The following is a 17,738-nucleotide window of genomic DNA, read 5'->3' on the forward strand; positions in this document are numbered from 1 at the left end:
ATTGTTACAATACACAGCACACACTGTCAATATGGCATATACCATACTACATGCAAACTGCAGATCACTGCTGAGGAGCAATCTTTCACCACTTGTCTAACACCATGAATTAGTGAGATTAACAAGGAAAGCTGCACATTCCTAAAGTTGCAAGCTGAACCCACTAATGCACTGTCATGCTTGTTGTCACTTAGCTCAGACAGATACAACAGCAAGTTTCCAAAAATTATGTTTATGCTCTTCCCATTTAGAAGCATCCATAGCTATCATTTCTGTATATTCCCTGCCTAAAAACAAGAGCAATTCGAATGCAAGAAACATGTAAAACTGGAATCCCTCAGTACTTAGCCAGAAGACAAGCAAGAGTGAAACTAAGTTCCAAGGGTAATTTTAAAGAGCACTTCTGCTCCAAAAAACGATTACAGAAACAGCATCATGGAGCTCCATGTTTATTGTCTCAGTGATTCCTGATCAGAGCATGCGCCACTCCGTTTTTTCTTCCTCCCTAACTTAACACAGAAATTGCCAGATAGACCAGTGGTCCACTCAGTCAAATACCCTGTCTGACTGTCCTTGTCAGGTGTTAGCCAACCCATTAAAAGACTTGTCCACATTAACGCGTCAACATATGTCAAGCTAATAACTTCCAATTTCTAGTCTTGACAAGGCCACAGTGGCCATTACCAGATTTTCAGATGAAGGTGCAAAAAAACCACTGCTGGTCGACAATTACAGCATAACCCGCTCATGAGAGAACCCATGTCAGTAGCTGGCTAATGCTCTGAAGCAGGAGGGTCTAACTCTCTTTATAAAACCCCTACCTAAGGTAACTGACTCTTCTCTCCATATGGGTCTTGCCCTTTTCTGAAACCTACTAATATCTTAGCCTGAATGATATTTTGTGGCAGTGCGTTGCCACTATTGACTCCTATAAAAACGGTTTTGTCAATTTTAAATTGGCTGCTTTTCAGCTTTGTTCACAGCTATTGTTCTTGTATTCTGAGAAGAGGTAAATGAAGCCCCCAATTTACTTTCTTTATATTACTTGTTATTTTGTAGAGCTACCATTTCCCCTGTTATTCATCTCCTCCCTGAACAGTCCCTTCTATTCCAGTCTTCATCAAGTAGTTTCTCAATGCTTCATTTTTGGTATCCTGCTCTGGGCCCCTAGTTTTGCTGCTGTATTTGAGATAGGGAACTATAACTGAACGGTATTCTAGGTGAAGGCTTACCACAGATTTATATAGCAGCACTATGAAGTGTTCAGTATTATCTTTTAAACCAATCCTTACACATTAACTTTTAACAGCTGCTGCACATTGAGCCAATACTTTCATTGAGCTGTCCACAGTGACATCTAGCTTTCTTTCCTGAATGGTCACAATTAATTTAGATCCCAGCATTGTGTACATGTAGTTCAAATGATCTCTTCTAGTGCACGTTACCATACATTTGTCAACACAATCTCATTTGCTATAGAATCATAGGACTGGAAGGGACCTCAAGAAGTCATCTAGTCCAGTCCCCTGCACTCACGTCAGGACTCACCTAGACCATGCCTGACAGGTGTTTGCCTAACCTGCTCTATAATGCTGCTCCTCTTTCACCTCGCTTTGTTAGGCCCCTGTGAAGTTCCTCAGTCTTCTGTAGTTGTACCCAACCTAGTCTGTCACCTACATTTTACTTCAGTGTTGATCCATTTTAAACACTGGTTTCGATACAGGCCCATGGTGCTCCCCCAATATTAACATTTTGCCCTACTAATAATGTATTTGTTCTTTCCCTGGTCTGTCCAAGCTAGTTTGTAATCCAATGCATTACTTTATCTCTCACCTATAATTCTTTTAATCTCTTGTGAGGGATTTTGGATCACATGGGAAACGCATCAGTTAACATGCATCAAACTTTGAAAGGTATTTAATTTTAATATGACAAGTTACTTGCCTTGGGCTGTCAGTGATCCATAAAGTCTTGTTAATTGTTAAATATTTATTATATGATAATGCTCAAAACTACCAGACACCAACACTTAAATACTTTAGAGTGGCAATGAAATGTGCAAAGGCTACAGCAGAATGATCATTCTGGCAAAGTTAAATATAATGAGATCTAAACATTATTTTCCTTGTAAATAAAGCATGACAGCTCTGCTTGATATAATTATCACTTCCTAGTAGTGAATGATAAACTGGTAATAAAAGCCTAGGATCAGATAATCACAGATGAAAAATCCCATTGGAAACTACAAGGGAGAAATCCGTAGTGTAAGAAATGTGTTCCTTTAACTGGAGTGCTCTTCAAACAGATGTTCTTATAAATGTGTTGACTGTACTTGCATTCCAAGCATGAACAGCGAAGAACATAAAAGAGTGGCCTTACTGGGTCAGACGAATGGTCCATCTAGCCCAGGTCTGACAGTGGCTGGTGCCAGATGCTTCAGAGGGAATGAACAGAACAGAGCAATTACTGAGTGATTTTGTGTCTTTTGCCATTGCTCCTCAAATATTTTTTTTTTGGCCTGCGTAATTACACTTTTACACTTTACTTGCCAGAGTTTATGCTCCTTTCTATTTTCCTCGGTAGGATTTGACTTCCAATTTGTAGAAGGGGTCTCTTTGCCTCTAAACACCTCTTTTGTACTCTGCTGTTTCTCATAGCATTTTTGTCGTCCCCCCTTTTTTTTTAAAATCTGGGGTATACATTTAACTTGAGCCTCTGTTGTGGTGTTTTTAATAGTTTACATGCACCTTGCAGGCATTTCGCCCTTCTGGCCCTTTTAATTTCCATTTAATCAGCTTCCTCATTTGTGTGTAACTCCCCTTGTTGAAGCAATTACATTGTTGAGCTAGCAGACTTAGTAAAAGCATACAGGACCACTGAGTGTCACTCAGGGGACAATGTTATGTAGACTATTGTAGATTTCTTATGGAAATGCATGATTTGAAACTCAGCCCTAAATAAAAAGGTCAAAAGAATTCCGACATACCAAAGCAGAGTGCACTATTAGCTCAACAGAGATAAGAATTAAAAGGAAAAGGTTTACTGTTGCTCGGAAAACTCCCTTCTGAAGTTTCATAAGCAAAGCAGAATCTCACATTGCCATAAACAACTTGAAAAAGTTAACTTTTTGCTGTCAAGAGTATGAATATCGGGAATAGGCACCTTGCAAGTTACCTTCAGGCCTACACTGTTTTAAGATATCTGTGCATCAGGAAAAAAGTTTCTCACTGCACTCAACTTCCTGTGTCTGCTCTGGAACGAATCTGGCAACTAGTTGAACATACATTTCACATAAAAGTGAGCCACATAGCTGATCACCCAGAAGTTCCCCAAGAGTGGGTAAGATTCAGAAATCTCCCTGGATCATCTTTGTTCTCCCACTTTAAGCAGTTCTGTCCACTAAGAGAAAATATTTAGAAACCAAAACAATTGATCAGAGGCCATCTGGTAAGAGTGTTCTCACATTATAATTAGTACGCTTTTTACAAGGCTGCCGACTGGACCTTTAGTCCACACAGTGATTCAAAGCAATTGGCTAAAAATAATTTTCATGTACACATCTCATCCAAGTCCCTCTGTGCACAGCAAAGGTCTGTTAAAAGACAAAACATGAACAATTTAAGGCTCTGAATCTACATCCCCTGAAGTCAGTTAGAACTTTGACATTTATTTTACTGGGAGCAGCAGTGAGCCCTTAAGCCAAGACTGACTTAAAAGAAAGCCAATCACTGGATTTCAGAGATACAGAATGATGCCTCTTGCATGGCATGGACAAATCAGATGCAGCGCACTCGGGAGAGGAGGCGAGGGGGAGCGGTTCCTCTGCCCCCACCCCCACGGTTACTTCCTGCGGCCCTCCCCGCACCCCCAACCACCGCAGCTCACCTCCGCTCAGGGCCAGCTCCCGGCTTTTTGCGCCCCAAGCAAAAAAAAAAAGGGGGAGGGGAGGGGAGCCGGAGTGCCGCCCCTTGGAAAATGCCACTCCAAGCACATGCTTGGAGCGCTGGTGCCTAGAGCAGGCCCGGCTAACAGCAGTGAATCATGTAAGAGGGGACAAACCATAGATTTATATCAGCTTGTTAGAGATTTTATAAAAATGTATTTAGATGTAGACATACACATTTTCATAGATGAGCAGGTTTAAGACAGGAATGCAGAATGCTGTTACACTCTTTCAACAATGAGTACCACTAACAAGCAAGTATATCGCTGGATACACTGGGTGAGAGAAGACACCCTTTCACCCAACATACGTGCAAAACTAATCAATACAACTTGTTAGCTACTAGCTTGGAAGTACCCCCCAAAAAGGGGGGTGTGGTTGGAAATAGAGTCCAATGAGGAGCAAACATGGGCAGAATTTAGCCCTAGTTTTGTAGGTCCTATATACAAATGAACACATGATTTTACTGTAAGTGTATAGAAAAGATCTATCCTTTTACCTAATACAGAGATACCACTACTCTGCCTGAAAATAGTTTATGCTACTATGCATCCACTCTCCCAGACAAAGAGCGTTGAGGGCATGCAAATTAGATGTAATGTATTTTATATGAATAATTAAATGCCACAGTGGCCAGATGTATAGTAATATCAACAAAAACACTTGAATGACTAAAACAAAGGACATCCTGTTGCTGTCTAGACAAGTGTCTGTCGCTTTTCAGTTACAAGCGCTTCCTCTAAAACTGATGGGAATATATATATGTCTACAAAATACAGTGCTATTTTAAGCCATGCTGAAGACAGACTATAGTTAGCAACATTTCAGCTAAGAACTCTTCCAGCTAATATAACTATCCCATCCCCACCTTCAAGCACTAAATTCCCCTCTTTCTGTGAAGCTAGCCAGGAAGCATCCTTTGCAGCCATGTACTTCATGATAATCTAGGACTTGTCTACACAAGAATTTAAAATCTGATAGCACATTAGCAAACATGTGAAAACAACATGTTTTAGATGTCAAGTATAAACCAAGCACTCACTGGCTTTTGACACACGGTGAATTGACTGAGCATGAACAGGGGATGGCCTAGACTTTAAATCAACCAACTCTGTAGAATGTAGAAAATATTAACAGCATAAATATTATCTAAACACAAAAAGACAGCAGGCTTTATGAAACAAGCAGGTCTCCAAAGTGTTAAAAATAAGCCTCTCTTTAAATTACAAGACAGACCCAAACTAGAAAGCTGAGAACCGGCACCACACTCTGATAAAGCTTGGGGTTGTTCAGAGCACAAGTTGTAGTGGTGCCAATTTGGGCCTCAAATCCAAGTGTTCATGATCCTGGTCTGACCAGCAAAGTCATTCACCAAATTCACTCAGTTTTAGTTCAACATAACACCTGTTACCTGTCAATATCTAGGCTTACAAGCATTGATACAATATTAATGGATTGCAGTTACACACAGGATCCTACTTTTTTAACCATCACTTAGCAGCTCAAGGTAAGGCTTAAAGTATTACTGTCTATTGCATTTTGAAAAGACCTAAAAGTACACTTTATACAGAGGGTTAATTACAAAAGTTGCTTCATTTGTTGCACTTCCATGTGATGAGGTGGGTGTCCTGATGTCTCTTGCTCCAGCACAGCTTTAACATTATGGGAAGAGGTAATGCACAGTAAGATTTTTGCAGAGATGCTTTTATGATGTTTTTTATAGGACTCAAGAGACACCGTACTAGACTGATCAGTGCTCTGTGGACGTATGGGCAACTCTTGGGTTATTAATGAGAAAGATTTCAATTACATTCTACTTGAAAGACCTTAATGGTAGAGCTGGAGAACACTATTTTTCTTCAGCTAGGTTTTGTTACAAGCCAAGGGAAATCCTTTTTAAAAAACAAAAATCACTTAGTACAAAAGCCATACTCTGCCAGATGTACTGTTTCTGATAAAAACACACATTTATTGAACCAGAAGCAGATTGAACAGGTGCAGCTACTACATGTATGTAATTACATGCCCAACTCCATTTGCAATTATAGTGTGCGCGCACAATTTAAAAAAAAATAATGGGCCCTGTCCTGCATATTAAAATTAAGGACCTTGTAGTTTTGAAGTTTGTTATTTTGGAAGTAAAGACTACTTTGGAAAGATAGGAACGGTCTTTGTTCAGGTTTCAGAGTAGCAGCCGTGTTAGTCTGTATCCGCAAAAAGAACAGGAGTACTTGTGGCACCTTAAAGACTAACAAATTTATTTTAGCATGAGCTTTCGTGAGCTGCAGCTCACTTCTTCGGATGCATAGAATGGAACACACAGACAGAGGACATTTATACATACAGAGAACATGAAAAGGTGGAAGTATGCATACCAACAGGCAGAGTCTAATCAATTGAAATGAGCTATCGTTAGCAGGAGGAAAAAAAACTTTTTGAAGTGATAATTAAGATGTCTGTACAGCACCTAGCACAACAGTGTCCGGGTCCCTGACTGGGTCTCCCAGGTGCAATGATAACAGAAATAAGGTAAGCTTTGTTAAGGGTGTAAGCTAGTATTGTTCCAGAAGACAGACGTTAACAGTGGCAGATAAAATCACTATGGATTAATAAATGCATAGCCTACTGATCCCACCACATCTTAAAAGAATCTGAAGGGGGTTTTCAATCTAATTTTTGTGGGCCTATATCAGTAAACAAGTGTTTTCTGGCCTGATCCCCTTATGTTAAAAGGTCTATTAACTTTGTATCAGACTCATTCCATGAAATGACAAAGCATAAATCTGACAATGAAGCAGTGTTCTACTAGAGTAGATTAACAATTGCAACTAAGAATCTTTCCAAAGAGCATTCCCAGATGCTTCAGAAAAAATATGTACCAACTAGGAAAAAACCCAGACTAGCTGGGTTTAACCAAGCTGTTCAGTGTAATAAACCAAAGCTGCAACTTCAAATACAAATTCCCCCTGCAGTACATGCTTATCTATACACACAGTGTGATCTTTAATCTAGTTTCTCAAACTAAAATTCCTAAACTACATCCTTTCTGGTAGTTTCACAATTTAAGAGTTCAAATGAATGTAGACAAAACAGTTAAATACTGAGAATGTAAAATGAAGTCTCTCTCCAAACTATGACTAATTGAAAAAGCATGCCCTTTCTCCAGCCCCTCCTATGTACTAGGAGGCCCAAAACATTCCAGGTTTATGACTGGATCTGTTGTGTGAACTTCCGGTATACAGAACCTACTGGCATGTGTCTTGGAAACAGAAGATCTGTTTAAACTAAGGATATTCCCTGACACATTCTGTAACAACAAAGATAATGCTTACGTAAGAATAAAAAAAGACTGTTAGAAATGATTAGTAGGCTGTAATTACAGAAAGTGGAAGCCCTGCATGCACCAAGGTCCTTCTCAAATGTTACACTGCTTGCCACAACAGAAATGGTCATTTGATTGCTCATCTGTTCACACACTTTAGATACAAAATAGCTGATTAATTGGCAACACTCCACTGAAAGAGTAAGATTTGGACCTGTGGGGAAAGGAGGATTCTGGAAACTAAAGGCAAAGTTACAGGATACAGCACAAACGACAATTTATTGATAGCTATTCTGGAGGAGTGCAAGTGTTCCCATTTTCTGAATAACCACTAAGGGTTCCACAATTACCCATATTCTCAATTACCTGTGTTCTCAAATAAAATGAAGGATTACACAATTTTAAAAAGCTGTTTTAGAAAGCCAAAAAAACCTGAACATAATTCTTTGTCAAGTATTTTTGAACATCCATATGAAATATACGTTTCACCAGGAACATCACAAACAGATGCAGAATTCCTGTAAATATAAGAATGATGGCACACAAAACATCTTGAAAGGCAGTAAAGATTAACTATCGCTGCTCTAAAGTTAAAGCTGGGAAATAGTCTCCCCAACTTGGCCAAAACCAGGCAAAAGTACTATGGCGAAATTATCATCTCTTTCTAACTGCTACAAAATGGTAATATTTCAAGTCACACAGTATGATGTGCAGTCTCATCTGTCATGTTAATGTTTAGTCATTTCTAAAGACAATATTAAATTGGATGTTTAAGGTGGAGTATATAATTCCAGTTTATGAAGACACATTAGGAAATTATATATTTTGGTCCACAGGGCAATTACCCGCTTCTGTGCCAAGTCCACTAACCATGGAAGAATGCAAGAGTTTTTTAATGGTTATTTAAAAAAAATTAAGTTAGTCATCCCACCATGTTTATTTATTTATTTACTGCATGTTCCAGTACCGCCCCTCTAGTTATGTGGGTTATGTAGTCATCTTTCCTCCTTCCTGGAAGGGCTCCTCAGCTCAATAAAGCTTTGGGGCATAATATGCAGACATTTTAAGTTGGAGCGGGACTGCTCCTCTTTTGTCTGGGTAGGCAGTGGGGAAAGTAGCAGCTTATAGCTACATTTTCACTTTAAAACTATCCTTTGTCTTCTGCTTTCAGTGACCAGTTCTGCTTCATGTACCGTGGCAGGGGGCACTTATACTTTCTAAACAGTAGATCAGGAGGAGAATTTGGAAGCTAGGAATCTTCATCTTTGATGTAGAGAAATTGATTAGCCAAATCTGGTGAACTGAAGGAGAGATTAAGGGTATATTTACATTCTTTAGAAAACCCATAGGAGCGAGTCTCAGAGCCTGGGGTCAAGTGACTCAGGCTTATGCTACAGGGCTAAAAATAGCAATTTAGATATTCCCACTCTGGCTGGAGCACTGCTCTGACACTCTGGGAAAGGGGTGAGCCCGGGCAAGAATGTCCACACTGTCAGTTTTAGCCCTGTAGTGTGACCCCAAATCAGTTGACCAAGGCTCTGAGACTCACTGTTGCAAGTTTGGTTTTTTTTGGACAGTGTAGACATACCCTTAGCCTCAGTTTGGCAACATTCTGGACAGATGACTGGCTTCCGAGAAAGTCACAAGTCCTGTCCAACCAGCACAGTAAGGATTCTGTGATCATGGATGGGCTAAAAAGTAGGTCAAGAGCTACAAACCAAGAAGCTTAATGCCCTTTAAAAGCCAGGAAGGAAGCAACAAGAGCAATCCTAAAACAAAAAATGCTGTTAAAGGTTTTTTGTTGTTGTTGTTTTTTGACACTCACTACAGAACAAGTAACTCAGTTCAAATGTAAAACTGGTAACGAATCTTTACTCATACTGTATATGAAACCTTAAGTGTTGGTGTAATAGATGATGCCTATGGGAGTAGTTTGCTTCATGACAAAATGACAAGTCTGAGCTCTTAAATTCTGACAAGATTATAACAGAGGCAAAGGTATCCATGAAAACATGACAAGACTATTAAAGTTATTAGTTTTTCCTGCCATTTGATTTTCCTTAACGACATGAAACCTATGTGTTTGCTACCCAAGAGAGGCCAGATGGGTAGCTTTTGGCATGCTAACATTTCAGAGCACCTTTTCACATAGGACTTTGTGACCAGTACATCCTGCTCAATTTCTATAGTACAATAGGCTGGATTTGCTGCCAGGAAAAATGGAAAATTAGCAGCTCTGTTCAAAAACAGAGCTAAAGCATTCAGAATTAAAGAAGTTAGTTTCCCTTAAGAGCCTTGTTTTTCTAAAGCTAACTAGAAATTCTCCATAAAATGTAACTTGACAAAGAGACATTTCACATTTACTGATTAATTTTTTTTCACTCATTCTACACTGTACTAAGATCCAAAGCATCTTGGTGACTAGACTTCAGCTCTTTCATGTCACTTGAACTATATATCCTAGTCTGAAGTTCCAGGTCTTAATTTAAAAGTCTTAACATGTCTGATAAGAGAAAAATGCCCAACGGGGGAAGACAATGTTGTGGAACACCACCAAAGCAAATGGTCCCCAACTCAGTTTCAGATTTCTGGCTGATCTTAGTGGAAATAAAACTAAATAATGCGATATCTTCTAAAAAGTAGTGCCAAAATTCAGGAAGAGTTGGCTACTTTAGATACTGTTAACTGTGCAGTTAATTAAATAGAAATAGCTATAACTTCCATCTCTGGACAGATAAAAGTTTGCATAATATGTTTCTAATATAAATTTACCATAAAGAAAATATAGTTAAATTTTCATTGGCCGTTTTTAACCACTGGAGCTAATATAGGGGAGCAGAAACTCCAGGATCATCAGGGACATGACAAAATATTATTTGGTTTTTCCTTCTTTCGTTTTATCCATTCAGCTCTCAATTGTTTTTTAAAAATTGGTAGGTTATCCTAGATAGTCTCAACACAACTTAAAGTTTTATTACTGAAGCGATAACCCACACTTCCCTTACTGCTTTATCTCCTATTAGTGTGAGCTGGAAAAATATAGTGTTAGTGTTCACAAGTTCTGTACTTATCTACTTCTATAAACAAACAGTTCAGGGCTTTTGAACGTGTTGTTTGCTTGCAGACCTGATAATACCAAAAACATGTGCTGTCCAAGAAGCAAGCAAACTTAGCTTTTCCTTAAGGGCCCAATCCTGGTTCCACTGACATTATGGGAATCTGCCCATTGACTTTAATGGGAGTAGATAAGTGCTATAAAGTTGTTGGATGGGGAGAGGTGTAGCAAGTTTTAAGAAGTGCATTTGTTGCTTTTAGTTTATCCTTTTAAGAAATAGGACTTTTTATATAAAAAGTGTTAAAAAGTCTTTAGAGGTAGTATAAAAAAATTTTCTACAATTTGTCCCTGCCTTTGGAATGATATAACAATGGTCATTCTTCAGAGTCATTTTAATGTAGGGAAATTATTTTCTCCTTTTGGCAATCTGTGCCAGCATTCAGCTTTCTGGATGCTGCAAGATCTGATGCAGGAGTTTGATTTTACTGGCATAGCATTTGAACACAAGCCCAAAGAACATAACACTGTTTCTCTCACAACAGAAACAAAATCCACCTTCTTATTCAACTACTCTGCTCTCTGTAGTCTCTCATCTGCTTTGGTGTCCAAAGTAGTTTTTACTATTTTACTCCTGTTCCACTGGAGTCCATGCAGCTCAGAGACTGAGATGAGTTATGGAATTCTGTTCTGACTGCAGAATTACTACACGATGCAAGAGTAAGCAAGATACCAGCTTCGCTTTCAGGATACCTCCATTGAGTGGGCTTATAGTTAGAGAAAGCCTTTGTTTCATTTTTATACTGACTGAGCAGATTTGATCTGGAAGTGACTGACAGGTAAACATGGAACCTCAATGCCCCCTCCTCCCCACTTACAGATAATTTCCAGAGTAGAACACAATAAAGTTTAGAAAACTGGTAGAGTATGCACACATGGACAGTCAGTAGTTGAGAGGATAAATAGGAAATAGTTACTTATGGCAAATGCTGTTGCTCATATGATCTTCCCAACTTCTCATTTTGTGTCATTCACCCTTATTATCAAGTGCATTTAGCGAAAAATTAAGCTGAAGTTGAGAAAGGGCATTCTCAGCATTTTATTTGAGAAGACAGCTTCACTTGCTCTTCTGCCCAAAAGGGAACAAGCAGTGTGCTTAGTGCCTGAGAGGGGCAAAGGGAACCCAGCAAGTTATCCAAAGAGCTAATTTTTGAATAACATCTGTTGCTTTACATAGAGTGGATTCCAATCTTCTTTGGCTGGGAGAGAAGACATAGGATATAGATGACTTGTGGAGAAGGCTAGCAGGAATGGCAAAGGGGAACAACACTTCTGCACAGATTTATCATAGCATACTTCCCTATCCTTCATACTTCAGTTTAGACTGTTCTGCATTCTAGATTTTGTACATGATACATTATGAACAAGATTAGTATTTAATCCTGATCTGAGGAGAAGTGTTCAATTACACACCACATTTAGACAGCTAAAACAAATGTACCAGGTACATGTGTTACTCTTGGCACAAAAGTGCTTTTAAGTTATTTGAAATTTTATTTTATTTGAGACAGAGTAGAATGGAATATTTTTTCCATCAGAAATCTAGACATGAATCTATGCTCCCGCTTAACCAGAACAGCACAGACTCTAAAACTTACAAATTAGTTTCCTACCGTGAATGAATTTTAGACAGCTTATTGCACAAACTATAAATAACTTATTTCCCTCTCCACCGCTTTGCAAAACCCTCAATACTCATCACCAGATGAAAGCATTAACTCAAACTTCAGGCATTAGTAACAATAAATACTCTAATTCTGGAACAGATACTCCATGAAGTGAAGACCAGATAGCACAAAAAGTCCTAGATCAAGTCATTTAGTGTGATAATTTCTTTTTGGTACATCTGAATGCTTCTTGACCATTACTGGAACATGGATACTAAGCTGTAAGGATGCTTTTCCCAACCATATTACTTTTCACTTGGCACCCTGACTTCCCTACATGCAGCGTGCTTCGTGTCTATGGAAAGTTAGACAAGCCAACTTATTACTCAATATTTAAGACGCTATAGCATAGGCTCTGACTAGTCTTAGGGACACGCAAACACCATCTTTTTTCAAAACATATGATGCTTCCAAGTTATTTTGCCATTTTCAAAGAACAATTCTAGCATGGGATTTCCCATACACACCTATCTATACACACCTCTTGATAAGAGAGCGCTTGAACTTTTCAGAAGTAGAATGAAATGCTGTTTTCTTCTTTCATACTTATGAGTGGAAAAAGCTACGGTGGTGTCCTCATTAAGGTTATATTTAAATTTAGCTTCCAATAGGTTTTGGCTACGTTTTAATATTCAGTTAATTTTCAAGTCAAATAGGAGGCAGCACTATTACTTCCACAGAGTATGCAGGGAATAGCCCAACAAGGGATGTTAGGAGTCTAACCCTTCTGGTCAAATCATATTCTCCAACTCAGGAGAGAATTTTGGGGCCAGATGACATTAGGCTGTAAACTCGCCAGGGAAGGGACCACGTCCACCTGTGAGACAATGCCAAACTCAATGAAGCCCTAATTCTGAGGTGGCGCTACCACAATACAAACTACCAGAGTGTGCGCAGTAGGAGGTAACATTTCCAGAGTGCATTTCTCTTCTACTTTTTCTTTAAAAAGGCTTACAAGAGCTCAGAATAGATTAGGTACTATTTTCCAAATATTTTAGCAATGATTAGGGATTGGGGTATTCTGAAATCCCAGCACAGACATTTATTTTCAGTGTTTTCATAGTCAGGTCGATAGCAAGTTAATATCCATACACTTTAGTTCTCTGTCTATGCCCAGATAGCATCAGCCATACCACTAAAACCAAACCACCCATGATTATATGTACACAAAACACCACCATGTATTTAGCAACCAAATACAAGGTAGTGGTGTTCCACAGAGCAGGCAAGGAGTTTTCAACTATCTTTTCTTTTTTTTAAGGTGGGTGGGTGGTAAGGTGCCAATCCTGTGCTCAATACCTACCACAGCGACCCTCCTATTCCCAGGGTAGGCAAGTCATTACCGGCAGATGCCAATGATGTAGCCCAAGAGGTGGGGCCAGTCCTTAGGCCCTGATAATCCAGCACCATCTTGAATGGCCTGCCCCATTTTAAATAAATCTGTTTCCTACTGTGAATGAATTTTAGATATTTATAGTTTGTGCAATAAGCTAAGTTATTTCCATCTTCACCTCTTTATTGAGGGTTTTGCATTCATCACCAGATGAAAGCATTAACTCAAACTTTAGGCATTAGTAACAATAAATACTCTAATTCTGGAACAGTTCATACATGAACTCACCCAAACAACTCTTCCTGGGTTAAGAACCAGTTTGGATGACTGAGCTTGCAGTTCACAGCATTCAGTCAAAGGAGTTTGTTCTGGGACAGCAACTTTTCTGGTTCCAGAACGGGTTTAATACCCAACCCTTCAGGAAAGTTGATTTAATTATCTGATGGGTGCCATTTTTAAGAACACAAGATGTTTCACTAATCAAGAGCTACAGTTTTAGAAGCTTATGAAGAAACAAAAGCTTGCTGATATAGTCACAAACAACAAACAGTTAAGAACTTCCATTCTCATCTTCTTTCGCTTGCTCCATTGAGCTCTTCCAGTGAACTCTGCCCAAAGGTATGGCCAGTTTTCTAGTTCTAAGTTAAATTTGTTTATTCAGTTTAGATTTAAACAACCATTACATACTATGCCAGATATAATTCCCACCACCCAACTTTGACAGGATGAAGCTATTCTAATCAAAGGCATCCCAACAAGTTCCACAAATAATCATCCTGGAAGGAAAGTGGATTGTTTCCTCACAGACCGAGGGAAACCCAAGGCAGACCGTTCACATTAGAAGATCTGGAATGCCTTAGTAAATGAAATAGATCCAAGCCCTCTCCCAAGTGAGTCAAGAGACTTTGCTATTAAGGAACAACTGCAATTCAGGCCAAATTCTACTTCAGAGTCTTTGTAAGGCATAAGTTACTGTAATGAGGTCCTGTACTTCAACTTCACAACCCTCTTTGCAACATACAAGTTGATAGACATTTAAACACTTAACTGTGGGCATTCAGTTTAGTATAAAATAACCTTTAAACCATCACTGTGTGTGCTCAGGTATCAATGGAGCAGGGTAAGCATCTAGACAGCAGCTGATTTTACATGCCACATGTATTACAAATCCTGTACAATAATGTAGACAGACACAGACTGAACACTAATATCGAACTTCATTGCTTTAATGAGGAGTTAAGGCAAACCTTTTATACATCGCACAACTGCAGGTTTGTGAATGCAGAATAAGGTTAAATGTAGAATAAGTTCCTTGTTAGAGGAAATTACCACAGACATTTCAAAGAGAAATTGTGTTTCTTGCCTTGAGCCTGAATCTGATTTCAATTACAGATATGAACAAAAAATCAAAAGCAATTAGTAACTAAGCTTCTACTGCATTTTCTGTTTATTATAATGACTTAGAAACTTCTCCATTGTCAAGTTGTGTATTTATTGCAGCTATACTGTACCTTATTATGCAATTAAATAATTTGCTGGAATGTTTTAGCTAGTAGGGCTTTAGTGACCCATTTTCCCTGTATTCGTTACATCTCCCCCAACAAACAAAGTTAAAAGTTTATTTTAAATGAGTGTAAAATAAGTACTCCTGCTAACTGTAAGAAGTGCACTCCCACTGTTCACTGTTAGGAATGCAAAAAGAAAGTTCTGTTCACTGAAGATACTAAGTGCTGAGAGGGAGAATAAAAATGTCAAACATTTAACTCTGGTCAAGATGGAGTCCAGCATCTATTTTTTTAAGCAGTGCAACTGAACACAACAGTGACATTAAGTAAGTAAGTAATGTTCTTAGATAACAGAATGAGTCAGAAGTTCCCTACATGTGAGGCTGGCAAGCTTTTAGTTCTGGAAAAGAGGCAATTCCCTTGCTAAATCGCCTGGTCACCTGGGAGTCCCCTTGTCTTGTCACAAAAGAAAATAGGCCCCCTCAGATTTCTAAATTTATTTTTTCCTGCCCTGGTCACCAAGAAACAGGTGGGCAGCATATAATTTAGCATGGTTTAAAGCTCCATAATCTGTGTAGCTCCAATGGCCGTTCTGCTACGTATTGGAAGAACATCTTAGATCTTGTTATATAATGAAATGTTGAAAACAGTAAGATGTTTAGTATATACAGCCATTAAAAAAAGTATGTTTAAAATACCACTGTCTCATTGCTTAGTTTTAGATGCAGGCACACAATATTAATAGCATATGCTTGTGATAAAAAAGGACAACCATATAAGTAGAATTCACAAAGCATGTTGAGTTAATTAAAAGCATTTAGACTTTTTTTTGCAGTGGCAAGACTGAAGTCTTGCATCTCAGTCACATGATCTTCCCAGAATTGAGAAACAAATATTTTAAAGCAGAAAATGCACATCTGGCCACAGAGATGGATGGTTTACATAACTTTAAAATTACATGTGTCTGACGCAGTAGGTATTCACCCACGAAAGCTTATGCTCCAATACATCTGTTAGTCTTAAAGGTGCCACAGGACTCTCTGTTGCTTTTTACAGATCCAGACTAACACGGCTACCCCTCTGATACATAACTTTAAAATGTCCCTCCCTTTAAAAAAAAAAAAAGGCATGAAGTTTACAGATTCAAACATTGACGGTGATGTGACAGTTTTTGTTACTATAAAGAAGAAACACAGCAAACATGATACCAAATAAGCCCATTTATAATCTTAGATAGTAGAGGTAGACATTCTGAAATGGCATCCAAATGGCACTGCAGTCGTATTTAATATCTGAATCTAGATGTTTAGTGCTCTAGAATGACATCAGGGCTAAAAACAGATGCAAGTTCTATGCAGACAAGGCCATGGAGAAAGAAGGCAGCAGTTTGTAAGGAGAAGCAGAACTGTGGATAACAAAAATTGAGCAAAGCAAATTAAACTGAGAAAAAGGGACAGAAGGAGGCAGGAGTGAGAATGTGGGCAAAAACCAGAAGTGACGCAGCAACAGTCAAGGCATGACAGCAGGGAAAATGGGGGCTCAGGTATTACAGGACCAGAGGCTGCAGGCCATACTTACAGGCTGGGACACACTATCCAGGGAAGCAGTGACTCTGAAAAAAAGATTTGGGGATCATAGTGGATAATCAGCTGAACATGAGCTCCCAGTGTGATGCTATGGCTAAAAGAGCTAACCTGGAGTGCATAAACAGCAACCTTGAGTAGGCAGAGAGCTTATTTTACCTCTTCATTTGGTACTGATGAGACTGCTGCTGGAATACTGTATCCGGTTCTAGTGTCCACAACTCAAAAAGAATGTTGATAAATTGGAGAGGGTTCAGAGAAGAGCCATGAGAATGAATAGAAAAAAATATCAGTGATAGAGTCAAGGACCTCCATCTGTTTAGCTTAGCAAAGAAGTGGTTAAAGGGGGACTCAATTACAGTCTATAAATATTTACATGAAGAACAAATATTTAATAATGGGCCCTTCCCTCTAGCAGAGAAAGGTATAATACGATCCAAATGGCTGGAAAGCTTGAAGCTAGACAAATTCAGACTGCAAACAAGGTGTACATTTTCAGCAGTGAGCAATTAAACCATTGGAATAGTTTACCCAGGGTTGTGGTGGATTCTCTATAACTCATTTTTAAATCAAAATAGGATATTTTTCTAAAAGATCTGCTCTAGGAATTATTTTGGGGAAGTTTCTGGCCTGTGTTATACAGGAGGTAAGACTACAACAGTTCCTTCTGGCCTTGAAATCATTGATGCCAATGAAAGACATTGGGAATTGAGGGTTTAGTTAAAAGCTCCGTCTTTTCACATTCAGGTCTCACACCGGTTTCCTGAGAGAGACACACCTGTGTAAGAATTAAAAATTGGGCACAGAAGTTTTCCTAATAACTCTTAAACAGGTCCCCACCTGGGCTGGACTCTCCTCTCCAATAACAAACCTTCATTTGAGACTGCTCATCTGAGTACTGTGTTTTGAGTCACTGGACACTCAAGTCTGTTTTTATGTTACTTAGCTACAGCGTATACAGAACCCATGTTAATGTGTATAACATGCAGAGTTATGCTATTACCATCCTGGTATGTGTCATGCACAGTATGATGTTTTTGCTATTCAAGCATGAAGCTGGAAATTAACTCTTTATTACTAAGCATCTGAGAATGAATTATGGAGCTCTGATTAAAGGCTAATTTGGTGTTACTAGCCACATACTATAGCTTTTGTTCTGATATTTTAGCATGTTTAGAAGTTGGCTGTTACAGTGCAGAGCATTAGATTTAAAAATACATCAGACTTCTGTTCCACAGTGTTCTTTTCACATAAAGAAACTGCATTAAGACCA

General features: G+C 38.8%; 1 protein-coding gene across 5 annotated transcripts in view; it reads right to left on the minus strand.

Moving 5' to 3' along the window:
* The window catches only part of ARHGAP17 (Rho GTPase activating protein 17), a 65,625-nt gene that overhangs the window by 31,816 nt on the left and 16,071 nt on the right, over positions 1-17,738 (minus strand). The window lies entirely within an intron of this gene.

Source organism: Mauremys mutica, chromosome 11 (assembly GCF_020497125.1).
Source record: "Mauremys mutica isolate MM-2020 ecotype Southern chromosome 11, ASM2049712v1, whole genome shotgun sequence".
In the NCBI taxonomy this organism is placed as follows: domain Eukaryota; kingdom Metazoa; phylum Chordata; order Testudines; family Geoemydidae; genus Mauremys; species Mauremys mutica.